Source organism: Giraffa tippelskirchi, chromosome 6 (assembly GCF_054371585.1).
Source record: "Giraffa tippelskirchi isolate mGirTip1 chromosome 6, T2T-mGirTip1v1.2.pri, whole genome shotgun sequence".
In the NCBI taxonomy this organism is placed as follows: Eukaryota; Metazoa; Chordata; class Mammalia; order Artiodactyla; family Giraffidae; genus Giraffa; species Giraffa tippelskirchi.
The window spans coordinates 74,042,686-74,066,739 of NC_137280.1; the positions used below are offsets into that span (position 1 = coordinate 74,042,686).

General features: G+C 55.0%; 1 long non-coding RNA gene across 1 annotated transcript; it reads left to right on the forward strand.

The window, feature by feature from the left end:
* The first annotated feature begins 10,303 nt into the window (after positions 1-10,303).
* On the forward strand, positions 10,304-13,976 carry LOC145511257 (uncharacterized). Its single transcript, XR_014057705.1, has 4 exons — positions 10,304-10,536; positions 11,618-11,659; positions 12,720-12,844; positions 13,835-13,976. It is a non-coding gene; the product is annotated as an uncharacterized LOC145511257 (long non-coding RNA).
* The last annotated feature ends 10,078 nt before the right edge of the window (positions 13,977-24,054 follow it).

Genomic DNA, 24,054 nt, shown 5'->3' on the forward strand with positions numbered 1-24,054 from the left:
AGGGCAAGCTTTGCTGGGTCTCCGCTCCGGCTGGCCCAGAGCCCAGGTCCTCATGCTCAATATCTCTGATTCTGTGAGAGGTGTGTCCACTCAAAGCTGGTCTCCTCTGTGAAGCCCTCCCTGACTGCTCCCACAGGCACACTCCTGCACCACATTCTTCATCAGAACCAGTTGCCTTATTTTGTGGTGTGTGGTCCTTGTGCTTGTCTCCCTATTAGACCAGCGACTTTTGGGGGGCAGGGGCCTAACACAGAGTCGTGAAAGAACGAATGATGGAAGGAATGAATGCATGGCCACCTTTGGGTCTGGGGCCTAGCTTGTGGGATGTGCTTCCATGGGAGGTGGAGGGCTGGGGGAAGGCAGCCTCTCTGGGGCTTTGTCATGACTGTCTCAAGGTGCAGAAGCTTTCAGGAGAGGCAGACACCTTGGGGTCATCGGATGTTCATTTTCTTCTCATCCCTGGTGGCTCAGATGGTAAAGAATCTGCCTGCAATGCAGGAGACCGGGGTTCAATCCCTGGGTGGGGAAGATCCCCTGGAGAAGGGAATAGCAACCCAGTTTAGGATTCTTGCCTGGAGAATCCCATGGACCACCTGGCAGGCTGCAGTCCATGAGGTCGCAAAGGGTTGGACACGACCGAGCGACTAACACTTTCACTTTTTCTTTTCAATAATAATAATAATAATGACACACATTCTTGGTAAAATTCAGATAGTCATAAAACTGTGCAAAGTGAGTACTATGCACCGTCCGTTCCTCCCAACCCCGGTTCCAGTTCTGTCTTCAGAGGCGACCTCTGCTGGACCTATTTGCCTTCAGTGGAAAGTCTGGGGAGACATGGGTCTGACCAGTTCTGCTCCCCACTTGAGATGGGCCCAGCTTGCGAGAGGGGCTCCGAGGCGCACACATAGCACCTTTTGCCTTGGCCCACGTGTCCCTCTCAGCGCTGCCTGTGCCCCAGCCGGCCAGCCCCATGGCCGAGGGTTTCTGGGCATAACCTGCTCCTCCTCCCCAGGTGGCTGGCACAGAGTCTGCTCGTGGCCAGTGACCTTGCCTCCCTGACCCTCGGTCTCTTCATCTGTAACTCCTCAAACTAACTGCCAGGGTGCTTGCTGGTGTTGAGAGGCACTGGGTATTAACACCCAGCTCAGACCTTGATAAATATCCATCTTTCACTCCCTTTTTCTACCTCAAGCCAGCCAGTGACCTATGACGGGCTTGGAAGTAGCAGGCCTGCTTGTGCTTCAGGTCTCGAGGTGTTGATGATGCGTGCGTTTACAGAAGCCTCCCGAACCCAGCAACGGTCTCAGTTCAGTGGCTCAGTCGTGTCAGACTCTGCCACCCCATGGACTGCAGCACGCCAGGCCTCCCTGTCCATCACCAACTCCTGGAGCTTGCTCAGACTCAGGTCCATTGAGTCGGTGATGCCATCCAACCATGGCAACAGTCTATCACCTGTTGATTCCACTCTGGACCCTCAGGGAACAGAGCCCAGTGGGCTGGGACAGGGAGGAAGCTGTCGTCGGCCACAGAGGGGTGAGATCTGTGCTGGGAAGTGTGAGGGGCAAAGGTGAGCAGGAGCAGCCTGCCTGGGTGAGTCCGTGTGAACGTGGGAGGGTGACCTGATGGACTTACACCTCCCCATCTCCCCTGCCTCTTTCCTGCCCACCTGCCTCCCTCCCTCCTTTCCTAGCTTGTGTCGTCACTGAGCATCTGCCTGGCCCAGGGGCTGGGGGTTCAGGAAAAGGCCGACATGGACGTTTGTATCCCTAAGACCTCCCAGCCCCATGGGAGCATCAGGCCCACGTGCAACAAGGAAATGGCTGTGATGAAGCCGGGTGTGGGAGGCAGGGGGAGCCCCAAGACTCAGGGAAGCCAGAACTGGGCCTGCAAGGACGAGGAAGGGCGTTGCAGGTGGAGGGAACCGCAGGCACAGAGGCTGGAACGAGCCTGCCTGGCCTGCAAACTGCCCATGGCTCTTCCCTGTGAGCGGTGATGGGGAGTCCGGCCAGTCCGGCGGGCAGGGGTGTGTGTGTGTCTGGAGCCCTTGGTCCGAGAAGGGGCTGGGCTGCAGTCCTGTGACTCACATCCGGGACCCTCTGCCTCCTTGACCTCCTGTGCTCCCTGGCTGCTTGGGGAGGAAGTAGCCAGGCCTCAGCTGACAGAAGGAGGCTTTGATGTTGAAGAAGGGAGTGAGGAAGGAGGGGCTGGGGTGAAGTTCTGGATGCGTTTCTGGGAATCTGCTCCTCCTCCAACACCATGGCAACCAGGCACAGCTGGGGGAGCTGCCTGCGGGGGTGGGGAGCCTTGGAGCTGCTTGGATGGGGGTGAGCTGGGCTGGGGGGTGAAGACCTCTTGCTCTCACTCCTGGCCTGCCCAGCCCAGGGAGAGAGAGAGGGCAGCTCTGGGGGCTGGGCATGCCGCTCCCCCTGTCTGAGACTCAGTTTTGGGGTCTGTAATATGGGGGTAACAATGCAGTATCCAGCCCAGGTCCTCCGGGAAGCAGACACCCCGGCAGGGTTAAGTAGGGGAGCATCCTGAGCGGCCCTCCCCTCCCTCAATCTCAATGTTCGGGGCGGGCATCGCCATTGGGGAGACCTTGAGCCACGTGGTCGTGCAGAGGTGGCCAGGGCTGCCGGGTCTCCACACAGAGGTGGCCAGGGCTGCCGGGTCTCCACACCGGCTGGGCTCATCTCTGAGGCCCAGGAGCCCGGGGGAGATGGGGCGGTGGCTTGAATGGAGTGCTGGGGTCAGAGAGGGCAGGCGGGTCCCGGTCGACCGCCCATAGTTGGAGGTCTGAGTGGGGGTCTCCTGGCCAACCCACTGCACAGATCTGTCCCCCTGGCCAGAGTACCAGGGCTTGCTGTTTCCAGAACTCAGACGAAGTGGCTGAGGAGATGGGAGGGGGTGACCCCTGTGTCTGTCCCGGGACTGCCAAGACTGACTTGAAAACCCAGAAATTCATCCTTTGGAGGCTGGAACCTGAAATCAAGGTGCCAGCAGGACCCAGTTCTCTCCAGAAGCTTCCAGGGGACGTCCTTCCCGCCCCTCCCTGCTCTGGTAGCTCCCCGTGCCCCGAGGCTGAGGCCGCCACCCTCGAGTCTCTGCCTCCATCCTCACGTGGCCTCCTCCTGTGTCTCTGTCCCTCTTCTTACAAGGACACCGGTCCCTGGATCCAGCTCCTGCCCCACCCCATCTGACCTCACCTTAACCTGACATCTGCCAAGGCTATTTGCAAACACAGTCACATGCTGGGGTTCTGGGTGGTCATGAATTGTGGGGGCACACTCTTCAACCCATTACAAGCCTCGTTTGGGCAGCATGGGTGGGAGCTCCAGGCCAGTGTGAAGCCAGGGTCCTGGGGAGGGGCCCTCGGGGGGATGATCAGGGGTCCCAGAAGGTGGGCTGGAGTCTGCTTTTCAGGTGGCAGTGGGTCAGTGTGTGTGCGTGGAAACAACTGGCAGACAGAAAGTGGGACTGAGCCAGGAGGGTCCCTGTCCCCACCTCTCCCCACCTCCCCACTCTGCCACACACACTCGTACACACACACGCACAGAGGTACACACACATACACAATCACACACATGTGCACACCAATACACATGTGCACATGTACACACGTGTATACACACACACACGTGCACGCACACACACACACAGGGGCACACAGGGCAGTGTCACTTCCCATTTTGCCCGCCGTGGCCCAGGACATCCCTCTTGCTGTCCCTGGAGGCTCTTCCCAGGCCCCAGCAAGTGACCCTGAGCCCCAGAAATGGGGATGCCTCCCCTGGACAGGGGGTGGGTGACAAAGGGTGTGCCCCCCAGGCTACCCCCCTGGAGCCGCAGTTGCCTCCTCAGTGAAAGGGGTTAACACTGTGAGGGGTTGGAGGCTCCGCAGGGAGACTGGGGGTGACTCCAGCCCAGGAGCAGCCCTGCTCCAGGAGGGATGAGGGACCCGTGAAGAAGCTGGGGCCCCCCAATGCGGGGGCTGAGCAGGCAGAGCCTCGGATGCAGCCCCTCGCCCTGGGGGGTCCAGGGGCCCCTCTGTGAGCCTGGCTCACGGGAATCTGGCCTCCTGGTCCCCACCAGCTCTGCACACACACACTCTCACTCACACAACCACCTGCACATGTAGATGCCCTCTTACACTTATTCTCATATGGAACGCTTACACACGCAACCACACACATTCACACTGACCACTGCCTGGGGTCATTCAGCCAGACCTCCTGGCAGCAAGTACAGAAACAGCCCCTTGTCAGAGGCCCGGCCTCCCCTCCACTGCACCTCCCCTTTCCCCTCCCCTGCCCTCCCCCAGCCCCTCCCCTGCTCCTCCCCAGTCCCTCCCCCAGCCTCTCCCCTGCCCCGCCGCAGTTCCTCCCCACTCCCTCCCCCAGTCCCTCCCCTAGTCCCTCCCCCAGTCCCTCCCCCAGCCCCTCCTCTGCCCCTCCCCAGTCCCTCCCCAGTCCCTCCCCTAGTCCGTCCCCCAGTCTCACCCCAGCCCCTCCCCAGTCCCAGCCCCCAGCCCTTCCTCTGCCCCGCCCCAGTCCCACCCCAGCCCCTCCCCAGTCCCAGCCCCCAGCCCTTCCTCTGCCCCGCCCCAGTCCCACCCCAGCCCCTCCCCAGTCCCAGCCCCCAGCCCTTCCTCTGCCCCGCCCCAGTCCCACCCCGCCCCTCCCCAGTCCCAGCCCCCAGCCCCTCCCCTGCTCCTCCCCAGTCCCTCCCCAGCCCCTCCCTGCCCCGCCCCAGTCCCACCCCAACCCCTCCCCTGCCCCTCCCCAGTCCCTCCCGCTCTCCTCCCCTTCTTCTGTGTCGGGGCCTCTCCCGCCCTCCCGCCCTCCTCCTGCCCCAGTTTCCGGGTCTTCCCAGTGGAACTCTGAGAACAGGCAGCTCCCGGCCCACTCCACTACCTCCCTTCCTCCTCCCTTTCCAGGAAGGTCTGGGAACGAGGCGGAATGAGACAGGTGGGGCCCCCGTGAAGCCAGGCGGACATGGGCCGCACACAGTAGGGCCCCAGGAGTTCAGCTACCGGCTGCCAGGCTCCTCCCAGGCCAAGTTCATTTGGGGAGGCCCGGGGCACCCCAGGTTCTCACCTGGCTTCCCACAGCCTCCCCACACCCAGCGCCCCCTGCACAGATGGCCTTCCCCTGGTCCCGGGCCCTCATCCCCGTCAGCGCTAACGTGACAGCAGCCCCCACCAGGGCCCACAGCTCAGCCCCAGGCGCCCTGTCTGGGTCCTGAGACGCTCTCCTTGGTTCCTATGCAGGAAGGCGGTGGCCAGGGCGGGGCGGCCTGTGAAATCCAGACCAGGGTCCACTCCACACCCACCTGGAGCTGCACTCTCCTGGCAAATGGATACTCCGCCCCTTGACAGCTGAGTGGGGACCTGTGTGCCGGGCCTAACCATTGACAGCTTGGAGATACTGGGGTGCTGGGTCAGAGCAGGCCTCGCCCTGGGCCCAGCAAGGGAAGCCCCTCCCTCATCCTGGCACCCTGGCACCCTGGCACTCTGTCCCGCCCTGTCCCCCTAGCTGGTGGCCTTGGCAGGGCCACGCTCTGGTGAGGTGGGGGCTTCGCATGGAGAACAACCCCCTTCCCTCTCCATCTGTGGCTCAGATGACGAAGGACCATTATTTATTCTTTGGCTTCCGCTTGCCTACTGCTCTGGCAGATTTATTTATTTATTTTTTTACCTTGAAAAGAAGATCGATTCTGGATCCTGCACAAACCACCCAGCTGACTTCCTGCACTAACTGAGGAGAGATGGCGCCCGGAGGGGCTGACAGCCGGCTCCCTGAAGGAGCCACAGCTCCTGCGGGGAAGGACAGGGCGGGATCGCAGACGAGAGGGTCCCCACGCCTTCTGCACCCTGATCTCATTCCCAGGGCCGGCTGCCTGCTGCCCCTGGAGGTCCCCCTGCAGCCTCTCACTAAGTTACCCTTGGCCGACCTCTGTCGCTAGTCACCAAGAGAGGCCTGACCAAGGAGCCTGCCGACAGCAGCTGGAGGGTCCAGAGGCTTCTCTGTCCCCCACCTGGACAGCACTGGCCTTTTCACTGGTCCTCCTGTCTCCTCTCCGGCCTCCTCCAGTCCCTCTCCAGCCCGAAGCCACAGGGAAGGTTCCAAGCCCAGCCCTGACCTTTTCACCCCACTGTGTTCAGCCCTCCAGCTGTTCTCTGTGACTGGCAGCCTCTGCACGCCCCCTCTGGAGCCTCCCCCTGGGGCAGCAATTCTGAACGACCTGCCCCTCTGCCCACCCTCTCATGCCTCTGGGCCTCCATTCATGCGGTTCCCTCTGATGGAACACCTTTCCTGTCCTCCTCACCTTCTTGGCCGTCATCAGCACCTGTCTAAGAAGCCAGGGCCGCTCCTATGGGGTATAAGGCAGGACGGTGAGTGTGTGGGTGCTGCCACACCATCTGTGTGCTCACCCCAGCTCTGCCCCTTACTGCGTGATCACAGGCAAGCTCCTACACCTCTCTGTGTCTCAGTTCCTCACAGATACACGCGAGGATGACTGCTCCCACGGGCTGCCAGGAGGCTGCAGTGAGTTACGTGTGTGTCTGCACTTGGGAAGCTCTGCAAAGCACCAGGTGTTGCTACCATCAGAGCCCACGGCCTGTGGCCCTGGGGGATGATGGCCCCGACGGCGAGCGACCCCTTGGAGGCAGACCCTGGCCTCACCCAGCACTGTGCCCAGGGCCTGGTCCCAGGCCCAGCTCTGGCTCAACTGGGACCTGTCCACACGTGGCAGGTAGGACGGGCCTCCCGGGGCAGCTCAGTGACCTCCTGACTCCAAACCAGTTTTCAGCCTCCCATCCCATCCCCACCCGTGAACGGTAATCCTTGAGGTTTCCACCCCCACAGCCCACCAGTCTCGTCTTTCCTGATGCAGCAGGGGCTGGCGCCCCCTGGTGTCCCGTGCTCCTGACTGCAGAAGGTTTTCACAAACGAATGAGGACCTTGGCCAGGCACAGATATCCTCGTTTCATAGGTACGAACTAGGCCTTAGAGCCTCCAGCTCACTCTGTTAGAAAGTGGCAGAGCCTGGGTTTGGAATCAGGACTGATGCCCCAGCTGCTACGCAGGGTTCCTCCTCCAAAGGAGGCTCTGAGTCCCTCTGCCTTCCCTGTGTGCTAAGTCTCTTCGGTCGTTTCCGACTCTTTGCGACCCTATGGACTGCAGCCCACCAAGCTCCTCTGTCCATGGGAAACTCCAGGCAAGAATACTGGAGTGGGTTGCCATTTCTTCCTCCAGGGATCTTCTAGACCCAGGGACTGAAGCTGCATCTCTTACATCTCCTGCATTGGCAGGCGGATTCTTTACCACTAGGGCCACCTGGAAAACCCTCTGCCCTCCCTTCCTCTTGCCAAATGTGCCCACCCCAAGGCCCCACCTGAGTCACACCCCTGGGCTGGGCATGAACTCAGGCTGATCCAGAGCTGCTAGGAGCTCCTGGAGAGTGGGGGTCAGTGCATCCAGAGATAAATGAGGTGCTGTCCTGCTTCTGGGGCCACATTCTGGTGAACAGGTCAGTGCTGGTTGAATGAATACATGGCTAAGTAAGTGTACTCAGCGACTGGCACACAGCTATCATTTTTCCAATTAGTACACTCTTACTCATCCATCAAATCCCTGTTCAGGGTCACCTCTTCCAGGAAGGAAGCCTCTTCTGAAACCCTTCAAGTAGGTCTCCAAGCGCATTTCACTCTAGGGGAAGACACTGCAAACAAAGTGCTGTGGGGGCAATCACTTGCAGAAACAGCAGTGGAGGAGGAGGGATGAGATGCTCAGGGAAGGCTTCTTGGAGGAATAGGTGGGTTTTGAAACTAACCTGGAAGGGGTAGTATTGGGAAGGGGGAAATATTGGAGGATGGTGATGCTGTGGAGGGGACCGAGTAAGGGTATTGCTCACCTCAGGTTGCCCACAAAATACCACAAACCAGGTGGCTTAGGACAACAGAAACTTATTGAGTCTGAAATCAAGTGTTGACTCTGTTCTCTCTGAAGGCTCTGGGAGAGGATCCTTCCTCGCCTGCTCCTGGCTCCTGCACGCTGCCAGCAACCCTTGGTGTTCCTGCCTTGGAGCCATCACTCCACCTTCTCCCTCCTTTGTGTGTGCCTGTGTCCAAATCCCCCTTATAAGGACAAATCACCTTGTAAAGTCCACCCTATTTCAGTCTGTGTGTAAGTGCTCAGTCACTCCATCATGTCAGTCTCTCTGTGGCCCCATGGACTGTAACCCACCATCTGCAAAGACCCTACTTCCAAATAAGGTCACATTCAAGGTACTGGGGGTAGGACTTGAATGTATCTTTTGTGGGGAGGGGACACAATTGGACCCGTTACAGTAAGTGAAGGTGTGGTGGTTGGGGAGACTAGTTCACATGTGAGAAGCGTGGGGGTCAGATTGGGGAGAGCCAAAGGAGGGGGAATAGGTGAGTGAAGATGCTGGAGATGTTCGGGGGGTCATCACTTAGGGCCTGATGCCCTGGGGCTGAGGCACTGGGGGGAGGGGGTTGGCTAGGAGCCTGGAGAGGTCAGACGGGGTCATACCAGCCCCAGGGCTTGAGCCCTTACTTAAGGGAGGGCTTCAAGCTCATTGGTCACTTGCATCTCCTCATTTAACCTTCATGACGGCCCCCTAGGGGGCTGCTATTAGGCTCCAGTTTACAGAGAATGGGGCTTCTCCAGTGGCTCAGTGGTAAAGAATCCACCTGCAATGTAGGAACCACGGGAGACCTGGGTTCAATCTCTGGGTCGGGAAGATCCCCTGGATCTGGAGAAGGAAATGTCAACCAATGCCAGTCTTCTTGCCTGGGAAATCCCATGGACAGAGGAGCCTGGAAGGCTACATACAGTCCACAGGGCTGCAAAGAATAGGACACGATTGAAGTGACTTAGCATGCACGCACGTACAGAGGAGGAGAAAAGCTCAAGGGCCCACACCTAGAACTGAGGTTTGAACCCACCGAAACTCCAGGCCAGTGTGCTGTGTCATACAGCTGCCCGGAAAAGGTTAGGATTTCACGTTTGATTTGAGAACCTGTATCCTTCCACAGCCTTTGCTTCTTGGTTCACAGACCTGGAGATGTCACTGGAGACAGTGGCCTCTTTGAGTTCATATCCCATGACTTGGTTTATACGCCCTCAGAAGTGTCCCATGTGGTCAGTTTATTGTAAGCCTTCTGCTTTGTGGTCATTGGTTTGTCTTGCTGGCTGAATTTTGAAGGAGATTCAACAAAATCAGCAAGAGCTCTGGTACTTGGCAGTGAGGGAGCTGGCTGGGCCCCTGCACACACCGGCTCGTTTAAATCTCCCAGAGCTGCACAAGGTTGGAGAACCAGCTCCATGGAGCTCCTGGTTCCAAATGGCAGAGCTGTGCACCAGGGTCTGTGTGATACAAAGTCCATGCTCATGGGTCCTGATCCCTACAGATGACATCTGACCAGGTGAGCCCAGCCGGGCAGAGGACAGTCCCCCTCCCCTCCTGCGAGGATCCAGGAGAGCTGCTCTGTCTGTGAAGCCCTCCACATCCTTTGGCTTCACCACGGAAAACAGTATGGGAATTCTTCAAAAAATTAAACGTAGATCTACAGACCCCCCCTTCTGAGTATACACCCCAAATAACTAAAAGCGGGGACTCAATCAGATGTCTGTACCCCAGGTCATAGCATCATTATTCACAATGGCCCGAAAGTGGAAATAACCTATGTATCCACAGACCAATGAATGGATAAGCAAAGGGGATCCACACAAACTAGGAGATATTACTAATATTCAGTCTTTAAAATAGAAGTTCTGGCAGATGCTACAGCCTGGATGAAACTTGAGGGCAGTATGCTCAGTGAGATAAGCCGGTCACAAAAGGCCAAATGCTGTAGGATCCCACTTACATAAGGGACCTAGTGTAGTCTTGTTCACAGAGACAGAAAGCAGGATGGCGGGGGCCAGGGACAGGACGAGGCGAGGCTGGGGAGTTAGTGCTTCATGGGGACAGAGTTTCAGTTTGGAAAGATGGAAAGTTTCTGGAGGAGGATATGATGAGGGCTGCACAGCATGTGGATATCCTTTTTAAAGTGACAATGTGAATATACTTAATGCCATTGAGATGGATACTTAGATGTGGTTAAAATAGTACAGTTTGTGTTATGTGGGCTTCCCTTGTGGCTCAGCTGGTAAAGAATCTGCCTGCAATGCAGGAGACCTGGGTTTGATCCCTGGGTTGGGAAGATTCCCTGGAGAAGGGAATGGCTACCCACTCCAGTGTTCTGACCTAGAGAATTCCATGGGCTGTATATTCCATGGGGTCACAAAGAGTCAGACACGACTGAGCGACTCTCACTTTTTTGTGTTATGTATATTTTGCTGCAATAATAATGAAAAAAAGATCCATGAGTTTCAAAAGCCCATCTTATGCTGACTTTTCCTGATGCCAGCAACGGTGAACCAAGCCTCTCACCAGCAGAGTGGGAGTGTCCCCAGGGCCGCCCTGGGCTGTTACTTGGAGCCCTGACCTTGGGGCAATGACTGAGAGGTAAGGGAGATCAAAGCCCTCCTCCCAGGCCTTGGTTGGGAGGGGGCGGGGGTGGATGTAACTCACCCCCAGGGTTATGAGCATCACTCACCCTCCCGAGTCCCTTCCTGGGACCTCCTCTGAGAGCACTCCGCCTGGCATCTCCCCCCCACCTCCCGCCCCCACCCCCTGGCTGTTGGCCCCCACCCCCGCATCCCTAGGAATCGTTGTCTGGGGGCACTGCTGGGGACAGGAGCCAAGACCCCCAGCGCAGCTATGTGGCATGGTGTTATTTCCATTGTGCCGACCTGACTCCGCTTATTCATTAGATGATAATTGTGCACACATGTCATCTCCATCATGCGGCCCGTGTGCCTGTGGACATGCTTTCCTAGAAGCGGGATGGCAGGGTCAGAGGAGACTGAAAGCTGGGCTGTGGGGCTCAGAGCTGAACGACCCCCAGTTTCACGCAGCCTGGCTCTTCTCCCCACCCCCACTAGAGGGCGCAGCCTCCCACCGTAGGAAGGGCCGGCCGGGCCGGGGAGGCGGGCCGGGGAGGCGAGGCCCGGCTTCTCAGAGCTGGAGAGACACACTTGGTCCCGTTCCCCTGTGCGGGCCTGTCTTGGGGCGACAGGTCTCGGTACAAGGTGCGAGTCCAAGAGCTGTCCCTCCTCAATGCCCTTCTGACCTGGACCCTCACCTGGTCTCCTGGGCAAGATGGGGGCCAAGTCCTCCCGCCGCCCTGGGAGGGTCAAACCCAGGGTCCGGGCCCTCTGGGGGGCCTCATCCCATCCCTTTTATTCCTCCTGACTTGTCGGGTGTTTTAAATCTGCTATTTAGTGCTGTTCTAAGTAAAGAAAAGTTAAAAACTTACATCATTGGCATTTTGAATAAATACCAATAAAATCAATAACACCAGTAAAACAAAGTTTCGAATTTTTTGTTGTTCGTCTGTGTTGTGCTATGCACATCGTGTTGGGCAAAGTGTTTAGCTTGTACGTAGACTCATCAAAATTACAGTTTGTAGTTTGTGTGTGCCTATGTATTTTGTTTTCACCAGAAGAGAAGTACACAAAACTCACTCCACTGCTTCTGTTGGCAGGTACACGATCTACTCACAGATGCATGGATGGAAGGCAGTCAGGTAGGTGCATGGATGGATGGATGCTGTAGATGAGCAGGTGGATGGGCAGATGGTGAGCCCACCAGAACTCTGTGCTCAGACGCCATGTGCACGCAGGGCACGAGGGACCAGAAATAAGTGTCCTGCCTGGGCTTCCCTTGCTCCTGTGCCCCCTCCATCGTCCCACCAGACTTCACTCATGAAACACGAGCTTAAAGGAAAAATTATCGATGATTTCATGATGGTGACAGCAGACCAGCTGCGGGGTGTGGGGCCAGTGTGACTGGGCACATTGCGTGTCCATGAAACTGGTCCTGTCCCGAAATGTCCAGGAGGAGAAACTAAACATATCTTTATATAGAGGGCGCTGAGACTCAGTGGAGGGGTCCAGATTAGGATAAACATGTGGGAGTTGCTGATGTAGATTCAGTGACAGACTCCAGAGAAGTAGGAAGAGTCTGCACTTGAAGTCAGACCCTTGCCAGCTCTGCCACTGACAAGCTCGTAGAGGCAACTCTCAGCTGTCCACTCATCTACCCCTCCATCCACCAAATCACCCATCCCTACCCATCCATCTACCAACTCATCCATCACCCTTCCATCCACTTGTCTATCTACCTATCCATCCACCTTCTCTCCACTCACCTGTTCACCCACCCATCCACCCATCTACCCACTCATCTATGCATCCATCCATTCATCACCCATCCATCTGCCTGACTATTCACTCATCCATCCACCCACCTATTCACCACCCATCTAACCACTCATCCACCGAGCTTTCATCCACTCATCTATCCATCTATCCATCCATCCACATTTCTGTCCATCCATCATCCATCATTCATCCATCTACCAATTCAACAAAAATTTTTCAAAGTCTATTAGGAGCCAGACACTGTGCTGACCGTGTGATAAACCTGGTCTCTTCTGTAAGGTGAGGACGGCTTACCTACAATGATATCACAGCAAGGTCATGCTGTAGGATATCTGGCACAGAATAAGCACAGAGCAGGAGTTTAACATGTAGATGGGCCCTGACTCTCCAAAGTACTGCCTCACAGTTGTTCTTTTCTCCTAGATTGCTAAGCAGTAACACAGATGCTCCCATGATTCAAGCCTTTGATTTCAGCTTTGAGAGAAGAGCACAGCCCCAGCTTCGCTCCAGGCCAGCTCAGGGCCTTCTGGAAAGGGGATGGGGGACAGGTGGGCAGGGCTGCAGAGGCAGAGGCTGGAGGTAGAGCTGTTGGCTTTGCATGGGAGGGAAGGACTGGGGACAGAGGGTCTTCTGGGCACGGCCACCTGTGGGAAGAGTGAACCCTGTCAAAAGCCCTGGGAGCTGGACCCTGCTGTGCCCACTTTCAGAGGGTGCCCACTGCTAAGTGACAGAGCTGAGACTCGGCCCCAGGCTGAGGGATGAGCCCCGTTCCTGGCCGAGGACCCTCGCTCCTTGGGAAGCCCCTCTCCTCTGCTCATAGGGCCAGCTTCAGCGATGGGCCGTTTCAGGTGCCAGCTACTGTAGGGTTTGATCTTGCAGCCGGTAAACAAGCACCAGCAAAGTCTTGCTTAACCCTGTGAGCAGTGGGGCAGGAAAAAGGGAAGGAAATGGGGCCACCCTGAGGACACAGTGAGTACTAAGCCCAGGAGGGGAGCCATCACTTCTCATAAAAGCCAGACGTCCGTGCCTTCACCCCATTCTACATGTGGGAAAACTGAGGAGGCTCCTGGAGGTAAAATGAGCTGTCTGGACCCCTGCATCTCTTGCACCCCCATAGCCCAACAACGCTGTGACCAGCTGCACCACCATCCTGTTTTCCTTCCTGAATTGAACTGATTGCCTAGCGATGTGATAACCAGAGAGGAAATGAGAGAGAGAGGGAGATGAGAGAAGAGAAGCCCCACCCCAGCTCCCTGCTGCTTGGTTCTTTCCGGGCCCTGTCCACATCCAAGCCACGTGTGGAGGTCACATTAGTCATTGTGACCCTAGGTTGCAGGACTGCCTTCAGCCAAAAGCCCCTTCATTTCCCTGTGGCCACACCAGCTGTGCAGGTTTTGCAATAGCTGCATTTTTTCTCACATTAGAAATTCTATATAATTTTTGCAAAAAATACTTTATAGCAAAAAAAAAACCCATCGCTTATAATCCCACTGCCACCCAGTGGTAAAAATCCTTTGTTCATTTATTTATCCATTCAGAGTTTATCCATATTTATTGAGGACCTACTATGTGCCGGGGCATTGTCGAGTCTGGAGGGGATGGCAACAGAAGAAACAAACACTCCTTCGCAGAGGGGCTCTGGTATGGGGTCTCCTCACCCAATAATATGTTACGGCGTGCTGCCTGCGTGCCTGCGTGCTCAGTTGCTCAGTCGTGTCCGACTCATTGTGACCCAGACTATGGCCCACCAGGTTCCTCTGTCCGTGGGATTTCCCAGGTGAGAATTCTGGAGTGGGTTGCCATTTCCTCCTCCAGGGGATCTTCCCCACCCAGGGATCGAACTCACGTCTCCCGCATCTCCAGCATCAGCACGTGGATTCTTTATTGTTAAGCCACCTAGGAAGCCTGTGGTTGCCTTGCCTGGGGTATTTCAAAGTGGAAGGCCCCCAGGCACCTCCCTGGTGGGTGTCGTTTAGACAGGGGTCAGGAGGGGCTACCACGTGGCAGATTGCCCGGCCCAGTACACCGAGGCACAGTTCCATCTGACCAGGAGTGAAGCCCAGCTGTCAGGGTGAGTCTGGGGTGTGTGGGTGACACACTGCCCTCCTTTGTGCTCTGGTTCCCCATTCTGAGACCCTCCCAACTTTGCCCATTTGAGGGCACCTGCTTCTGCAGTTGGGCATCTCATCTTCAGAGGCAGTGGGCTGCCAGCCCCCCTCCCAGGCCTGCAGGGAGGGTGAGGGGTGGCCCAAGGCTCCCCTGCAGACCCAGGACAGGAGAGAGGGGTCAAGGCCTTCGCCCAGGCTGTGAAAGGTGGCCAGCAAGGGGCTGTGTGGTTATGACTGTGCCGGGAGAAGGGGAGGTCCTGGTGCAGCCTCAACCCCAGGGCAGCTCCCAGGGGGCATTCCGGGCCCTCAGTCACAGATGCAGAAGCAGGCCTGGGGTCTGACTGTGTCCCAGCGACACTGTCTGCTCCCTCTGGGCTCAGGGTGCGCCCCTTGGGAGAACGAATAAGTGAATGAATGAAGGAGTGGGCTCCCTGTGGGCCTGGCTCTTGTGCCACAGCAGGAAGGTGGCCGGCTGCCAGGTCCGCATGCCCAGGTCTGGCAGGGGTGGCCACTGAGTGGAAGCCTGCTCTCTGAGACCTTGGTCACGTTACCCCACTTCCCTATCTGGCGCGGCCGCCGGGTGAGGTTCCCCGGGTTCTCAGGGTGATTGAATGAGACTCCCCCAAGGCCCCAAGCACAGCACCCCCGAGTGGCGGGTGCCCTACGGATGCTTGTCTGCGCCGGTCCCCACAGTCCGGAGCCGTCCACGCAGCCCCTCCAGCAAGAGGCTGATGGAGAGCTTGTGAGATGCCCTCGCCAAGCATGGAAGAGCCCAGAAATGAGTAAGGTGCAGAGCCTGCCCCCAGGGTCTGGGAGAGACCCCAAGCATGAGCAGGAGCACAAGGGAGAGTCCCTGGAGGGCCAGTGCAGCCCCGAGATCAAGTTCCCGGATCCCGCAACCAAGCTTGCCAAAATGTCTGTGAACATGCATGCACACGCACACATACATGTGCACACAGGCAGCCATATATGTATACACATACGCAAGATATAAATGCACACACATAGACACACATGCACACACACTGCCAGATACACACAGATGTACATATGGGCACACACACAGGCAGACACATAAGTATACACACACACACATACAAGCAGGGATATGTGTACACACAGACACACATACATATACACACAGATACAAATATGTACACACTTACATGTGCACACACAGATACACTCCTCTCTTCTGCTTTACTTTCTGCTCTGCACGTGTCTCCATCTAACACACTGTCATTTTACGTATTTTTCATAGACTCTGGTTCACACTTCCCGGGTCCACAGGCTGGCATGAGCACTGCCGTTGTAACAGAATGCCACAGACCTGGTAGCTTAAGAACAATGTTTATTTTGCCCGGTCCTAGGTACAAGCAGCCCACAGTCAGGGTGCCCTCACGGCCCGGTTTGGTGAGCCCATTCCAGGTATGCAGACAAGCTAGCTCCTCCTCTTCTTCCTTGGTGGATGTCCCGCTTTCCTGACCTATGACCTCCCCAAAGTCCCACGTCCTCATACCATTCCATGGGTGTGAGGGTTTTGGCACAGAACTTAGGGAACACAAAACTTTTGGCACATACTTTAGGGGCTTCCCAGGTGACTCAGCTGGTAAAGGATGCGCCTGCAATGCAGGAGACCTGGGTTCTATCCCTGGGATGGGAAGATCCCCTGGAAAAGGGAATGGCTATCCACTCCAGTATTCTGGAAAATTCAGTCCATGGGGTCACAAAGAGTCAGACATGACTGAACAACGTTCACTTTAGGGGACACAGCAGGCAGGCCGTAAGAGCCATGTAGCAGCTGTACTGGTACCATGTGAACCGGGAGCTCCCACACTCTGGGGCCTCATCTTCCAGCTGCTGAGTGGGGACAGGAATGCACCCCCTTACTGTGCCGTGACAGTCACAAGACTTAGCATAAAACATCCTCCCAGCTGTGAGCGTTAATGCCGAGTCTCTCTGGTCGTCTGTCTCCCCAACCAGGGCGGGACCCTCCTCAGCCTGCTCTCCGCCGCCCCCTCACCCTGAGAAGGCCCCATCACAGCTGAGGCACAAGCAGAATTTGCGGAATGAATGGGCACCCCTGGCAGCCTCTTGGGCTTGAATTTAGAGTGTGAGGGGCCCAGGTAGCCCTAGGTCCCCTCCCGTCCAGCAGGAAGTCAAACCTGGCTCAGCCTGGCTCAGGCCCAGAGTGTCAACAACTGGGTCAGGCCAGACCCTGGGGAACTGGTTTGAGAGGCTCTTCCTGTTCCGGGTCCCCAGGGAGGGTCTCTCCCCAAAACTCTGGAAGCTGAGCCCTGCAGCCCGCAACCTCAGTTCCACCCTGCTCCCTCCCTAAGTGGCAGCAGGCACCTTTTTCTGACCCCAGAGCCCCTGTGGCCTGCCCAGGCCACGAGGCCACATCTGGACTAGCCAGGAGGCAGGCTGGGCCCAGGGTGGGGGGTGCGGCACTCAGTGGACCCGTTGGGGAAGCTGGGCTTCTGGCTCAGAGAATCCCCAGGTCAGACCCCAGTGCCCCCACTTTCTTGCTGGGTGATTTGGGCAAGTCGCCAGGCTCCCCGAGCTGTTGGACAGAGGCAGCCCATTCTCCATGGTTGCTAGTGGGTTTCCAGTTCTGCAGACATTTCTGGGGAAAGCTCTGGGTCTAGACGCCACGTGGGTAGTTCCTGACTTTGGCGCTTGTCTCAGTCCCTCTGGGGCCACTGCTGTGTCCTAGACTCTGCCCCAGGGGCAGACCATGGGGTCTGCCCAGACGTCTCACCTGTCTGGGGCTCACCTGTCCTGGCTGACAAATGCAGAGATGGCCGTGTTCTGGTCCCCTCTGGGCACAGGTCCACGTGGGGAATGGCCGTGCGCTCTGGCTCAGACTTTGAGGCCCCTGTGGGCTCGCCCCGCTGGGCCACTCCTGGGGCCACGGGGACCTGTGCTCGGTCATGGTATCCTTTACTCACTCAGTCGTGTCTGACTCTTTGTGACCCCGTGGACTACAGCCCAATTGTTTCTTCTGTCATGGGATTCTCCAGGCAAGAATACTAGATTAGGTGGCCATTTCCTCCCCCAGGGGATCTTCCTGACCCAGGGACCGAACCTGGGTCTCCTGCATTGGTAGGTGGATTCTTTACCGCCTAAGCCACCCAGGAAGCCCCCAGATACAGCCATGACTCAGGCCTAGAGTGAAGGCCTAGCTTCCCATCTGCCCCTAGTTTCCTCTGGATTTTCTGCGGTGCTGTCACCAGGGATTCGGCTGGGGGTGGGGCGGGGCGAGGCTGGCCCTGCCTCTGCTGGAGCATCCCGGGGGGCGAGTGTGGAGCCTGGCACACACACGCCTCATCCATGGGTCCCTGCTGAGCCTGGAGGTGAGAAGCGCCCCTGATTCAGCTCTTCCTCTCCCTGTGAGTGGCTCTGTCATCCCTTCCCCAGGCCGGGAGCCTTGAACACTCACCCCAGCTGTAGCAGATCCGGGAAGGCTCGTGGGTGCAGGAAGTCTGGGGAAACCCGCGGTGGTTAATATCTCAAGAACATCAGCCCATTTATAGCACCGACTCTGATGTGGCCGGAGAGACAGGGGTGACGAGGGAGAGACAGCCTAGGCACTGCTCCTGAGGGGCCTGACCCCTCCACTGAGGGGCCGGTCCCGTTCTCATTAGGGATGGGAAGCCCGCATGGGTATTGAATGGGGGTGGGGTGCTTTGATGGTCCAGGGAGAGAGGGCGCAGAGCCTAACTTGGGCAGTGGCTGGGGGATGGGTGTCTGAGTGCAGATTCAGTAGGGAGGGGCAGTACAGTCTGAGTTACTGGGAAAATCAGGTGCCTCCCCAACCTCCATCCTGGCACAGTGCCAGGCACACAGTAGGAGCTCAGTAAGTGAGGGACGCCTGCTGGCTCACTCGGTGTCAGGCATGGTGCACGTGATTTCACAGCCCACAATGTCATCTCTGGAGGCAGAGTCCACCTGGCCTCACACCAGCTCAGGGTCCTTGGCAAGTTGCCCCACCGCTCTGAGCCTGGCACCTGGTTGATCATCCCTGCAGGGCGATCTGAGGGAATAAATGGCAGAGGCATCTGAACTGGACAAATAATTAGCTAGCAAAACCCCAAAAGAACAGTATTTACGGAGACACTTGGCCAAAGACTTCCTCATGAGCCCCAGATTACAAGTAGGTGGGAATAATTGTAGGGTTTTCAGGTTCTACCCAGGAAAGGGGGCTCTGGTCCCTCTGATCTCAGTTTACCTAAATCTATCTGCAGTTTCATCACCGACCCCAGCCTGGGGTAGCCTGGGAGGTGAGTTGACCAGGTTTTTCCAAAGGAGACCAGATCTGCATGTCAGGTATCTACGTCCACGTGGGAGGAAGAAGGATATGAGTGGGCAGCTGATGGGCCTGAGAGCAGGGGAGCCCCAAACGACCCCCTGCAGTGCGCGTGGTCACCTGCGGCATACATAGCTGTCTGAGGACAGCCACTCGAACCGCAAGGGGCCTCACCCATCTGAAGACAGGTGGAAGGGACTGCAGGGAGGTATGAGGGCTGGGACCCCTCGAACCCTCAGAACTGCTGGGGCGCCCTCCAGGTCGGGGTCCACACTGACAAGAAGCAAACTAGATCAGATTGAGCAGGACAGGGACCAGAGACAAGAAGGAGAGGGAACAAGTAAAGGTGAGGGAGGGGGGCAAAGCTCAGGAATCTCAGAGAGTGGGGGGCCACATTTCCAGATGCCACGTGAGGTGTCTTGAAGACTCCAGGCTGGAGAGGGAGCTGTCCTGGGCCACAAAGCTTAAAAGCTTAACAAACAACTACTACCATCACACAAATATGAGCAAGACGAAAGCACTAAGATAAATCCCACACAGGGTTTAACTTTTAAGTTATTATTTTTATTGTTTTATTATTTTTTAAATTTTTATTATTTTATTTGTATTATTTTTATTTTTATTAAATTATTATTATTTTTTGGCCTCGAAGTATGTGGGATCTTAGTTTCCCATCCAGGGATCAAACCTGCACTTCCAGGAAGTCTCTAGAGTTATTTTTAAAAGATAATTAGGGACAGAATAATATCCCTAGTAAATAATGATAGAATTCCAGAAAGACACAATAGATGAAAATTGTATTAGGTTTGCAGAATCTGAAAATACTCTATGTAACATGAGGAAAGCAAAAAAGTAGCCATCTATCCAAAGTGAGCTAAAAGATATTAAGGAAATAATAAAAGACAGGAAAGAACAATGTAAATCAGAAATGGGAAAAACCAAGACACAGAGAATTCAGGGAAGACTTAAAACAAAGGAAAAAAGAATTTCAGAAATAAAGACAACACTAGAAAGAACACAGTAGATAAAGCCTTAAGAGAAATTTAAAAAGTGAATGGGAGGAACATTTTTAAAATGAGAGAGACAAAAAGACACAGACAAGAAGTGTTTAAGAGAAAGGTAACCCCTTGCCTGTTGAAGTCTGGCAAAGAAGATCAAACACTTGAATATTAGAAGTCCCCAGGGAAGACAGTTGTGTAGAGGAACAGACAGACACTCACCACCATAATTCCGGAAAACCTTCCTGAACTAAGAAGGTTTGGAACTACGTGTTTACTCAAGAGCTCACCATGTATTTGAGAATCTCCAGCCAGAGTAACCAACACCAAGCTGTGCTCTAGTAAAATTGCCAAGCTTTAAAGAAAAAGAATCCTTCTGGAATCTAGGTAAAGAGAGCAAGGAACTTATGAAAAAATGAAAATGCAATTGTCCTTAGACTTTGGCATAGCAATGCTTTCTGCCAGAAGATGTAGAGAAACACATTGAACACTCAAGAAGGAACACATGAGCTGAATACTGTATAGCTGGCAAAACAGACTTTCGAGCATAAGAGTCACAGGCAATGGGCAGCCTGTAAGAAATCAGGAAATATTATTGTAGAGTAAGGGAGTTAGAGAAGGCGAGGTTCGGAAAAAGAACAAGACCGGCACTTTACAGGAACAGATCACCTTTAATGAGGGGAGAAGGGGCAGCAGTCAGATTAGTGAGCTGCTGCACTAACCCAAGAAAAGAGTAAGTATATATAGGCATGTATGTGGAAAGTTACTGTCTTAAGGGGGCCTGTTCTTCTCCAAGGTTGTTCAGAGCAGTTATCTCTTAAAGGGCTGGGGCAAGGAATTCTGGAGATCGGCCAGAGGCTGGACTGGCTGGGAGCTGGGTGTAATCAACCTTAGTGTCCATTTTTTTCTTCAGGTGAGAGAGTTCTTTGTTTTGCATAGACTGGTGGGGAGGACCCAGAGGGGAGTTTTAACTCCAGGCTATTTTGAGCCGTGTAACTTTCCTTCAATTATAGCCACAATCCCAGGGTCCTGAGGATTCTATTAGAGGCTGAGTTCCAGGCAGTGGATGTAGACCTGAGGCTGAGTGAACAGAGAGCAGCACCTGACAACGTCGACTCAGAAGAGACATGAAAAGTGGAGGGAGGAAGGAGAGAAGGGAGAACATGTGGGAAGATGTCATTGTTTCAGCAACCGTATTTGTGCTGTGATATTAGTATCATCATCCAAGACTGTTGGGTGTGTGGGTGTAGGATAGAACAGATGAATAATTGTGAGATAGTGTATATTTGTATATTTGATTTTATATTTGCATTTATTGTGTTCTTAAGAGCCAGAATTCTAAATATAGAAGATAAATGATAAGGGATATAATGTAAATGACTTTAAGTCAAAATGCTGTAGTCCTGTTTTTCACTGGAAGTATCAGTTTGTCCCCTGCATGCAAGGCAGATTCTTAACAACTGGACTACCAGGGAAGTCCAGAACTTTATATTTAAAAGAAATACTGGTATATTTCCTAACTCTGTCTATGGAAAAAGAAGAGCCTAAAATAAGCAAACAAAACTAACCCAGCAGAAATTAAAATCCCGGAAATCCACACTGTGGTCTTGAAATACAATATCCTACAAAAATAAACCAGGGCTTCTTGGAGAAATGATTGGTTCCAGGGCTAGGGTAGTAAATATACGAGATGAGCCTGGACCATCTTGAGACACCAGAGACAGAAAAAACTGCCAAAGACTAGGGTCCCATAGGAAGGATTCAACCTGCAGGGCTGTCCACTGGCCAAAGATTGGCCAGGGTGAGCCTGGAAAAGGGCAGTAATTGCAATCGATTAAAACTTTCAAATGTGTGGAAATCCATGTGTTCATAGTGATATTAAACAAAAGCCCTGATTGGTAAGCTGTGGAAGATGAAAGGGAGAGAATTAATTATCCTAAAAACCAGTCAATAAAAGGAAAGACAAGTATTTCAAAAAGGCAGGATTAAAATATATTGTCTAGAGATGGATATGGGTGATGAAAATGTAAAATAAGATCCATAGTGAAGCTATTTCTGTAAAAGGTAGGACAGTGGTGACTTAAGGGCAGGTGGAGCTATTGTTATGTGGCCTATAGGGCAGCTGCGGGCGGTGGGGGGGGTGGGGAACAAAGGTCTCTTTGTGCACAGGATTTGGTTGAGACCATTGGGTTTAGACTTCTCAACCTTGATGCTACTGAAATTTGGAGCTGGAGAATTCTTTGTTGTGGAGTGGCTGTCATGTACATTGTAGGATATCCAGCATCACCCCTGGCCTCTATTCGATACCAGAAGCACCCCCACTTCCCAGCTGTGACATCAAAAGCATTTCCAGAAATTACCAAACATCCCCTGGGGACAAAATTTCCCCAATTGAGAACCACTGGTTTAGAGAACCATAAGCAGATGAGACGTGACTTAGAAACCAGGAACTTCTTGGAGGGTCTCTGCTTATAGGAGGTTCTCTCCTTTCTTTAGATTTTGGGCCTGTGAGAGGCCAGAGTGGCTGCTGGCCCAGGCCTCACAGGAGGCTGTTTCCTGCTCAACCTTGGGCCTTCCTGCAGGCATGTCTGGAGCCGGGACCAGGTCCCCATCCCCCCAAGAGGCCCATGACCTCCGGTGTCAGAGCACGTGACTCCCCCCTCCCCAGACCGAGGAGGAAGCTGGGCTGGGCAGGGAAGGGCCCTGCCCGCATCACCCAGAGGTCAGTGGAAGCAGCACCTCTGGACGCGGCCACCAGCTTCGGGATCAGCAAGCCCGTATGTGGCAGCCGGCACTGCGGTGTCATTCTCTGTGGGGAGACTGAGACCTGGGGGCACCTGGGGGCACCTGCAGACACAGCCCGGCCGTAACTGGAGTGTCCTGATTCCCAAGGGACGTGGGACTTCCGAATCTTCACTACGCACCTGGGCTTCCCTGGGGGCTCAGTGATTAAGAATCTGCCTGCCAGTGCAGGAGACGCGGGTTTGATCCCTGGGTCGGGAAGATCCCCTGGAGGAGGAAATGGCAACCCACGCCAGTATTCTTGCCTGGAGAATTCCACGGGTAGAGGAGCCTGGTGGGCTACAGTCCTTGGGGTCGCAAAAGAGCTGAATGTAACTGAGTAACAGCACACATTAAGCACCTATTGTGTCCTGAGAACTTTCTTTTGTTTGGCCCCATTGAGTACCTCCTGTGTGCTTAGGCCTAGGCTCAACCCACCCTCTACACCACTTCCCTGAATTCTAGAAAGCCCCATGAGTGGGTTCCTTGTGGGCAAATAACCAGAGGAGTAGATGGCTGGGCCAGCCTGTGTCCTGGGACACCTGGGACAGATTGCAAACCAGAGGCTGGGCAGGAAATAGTAGTAACAGACCAGACAGCTGCCACTACCGTGATGACTCTGGCCGTTGTCATCAGCTATTTCAGGAGAGACGTGAGTGGTCCCATGGGCCCAGACCAGGGAGACCTGTGTTCTTGGGGCCCCCAGTTCCCCTGCTGTTCCAGGGGCCACGAGGCAAGAAGGGACAAGAGAAGTTTGCTTTGGCCTCCCCACCTGAGCTCCACTGGGATTTACCTGAGCTTTCATTTGAAACAAAGAATTGTACTGTTTGAAAACAAGTTATCAAACCACAAATCTAGATCATTTATGATTAAGCCAAAATGAGTATTAAAGGCAGCTCCTGTGGGTGCTCACAGGAAGATGGAGTGGGCCAGGGAGGCCTGGAGATGAGGCTGGGTGGGGGGTAGCTGATATGACCACAGTACATGGCTGTGTGTGCAGAAAGCCACCCCAACCTGCCGCCACACTCTGGTCTTCCTGGAGCCTAGAGGTTAAGAGTTTGGACAGAGCTCAGGGGGACAGCTTGTCTCTGCTCCACGAAGCCCAGGGCCTCAGCTGGGGCCTCGGCCGGGACGACTCCAGTGACCGGGGGTGACCCAGGCGGCTGCAGGCTGGTCCGTGACAGCTTGGGTGACCCAGAGACCGGGCTCAGCTGGGACTGTCCTCTTCCATGGCTCCCCTTGGACCTTGGGCTTCTTCCCAGCGTGGAGGCTGGGTTCTAAGGGGGAGAACCCCGAGGGGAAGCAGGTGGTGGGCTCCGGTAGTCAAGAATCGGACAGAAGCCGTGGGGCCTCTGGTGACCTGGCCTCAGGAGTCACGCACTGTGAACTCTGCTGCGCATCGGTCAGAGTACTTGCCAAACGGCTAGATTCAAGAGGGGGTGCAGACCCCTCAACGGGAGGAGTGTCAAAGGTTTTTCAGTCATTTAAGTAAACAGCCACACTGACATTTATCGAGCCCTTATTTTGTGGGAGGCCCTGTGTACACGCATGAGCTTACACAG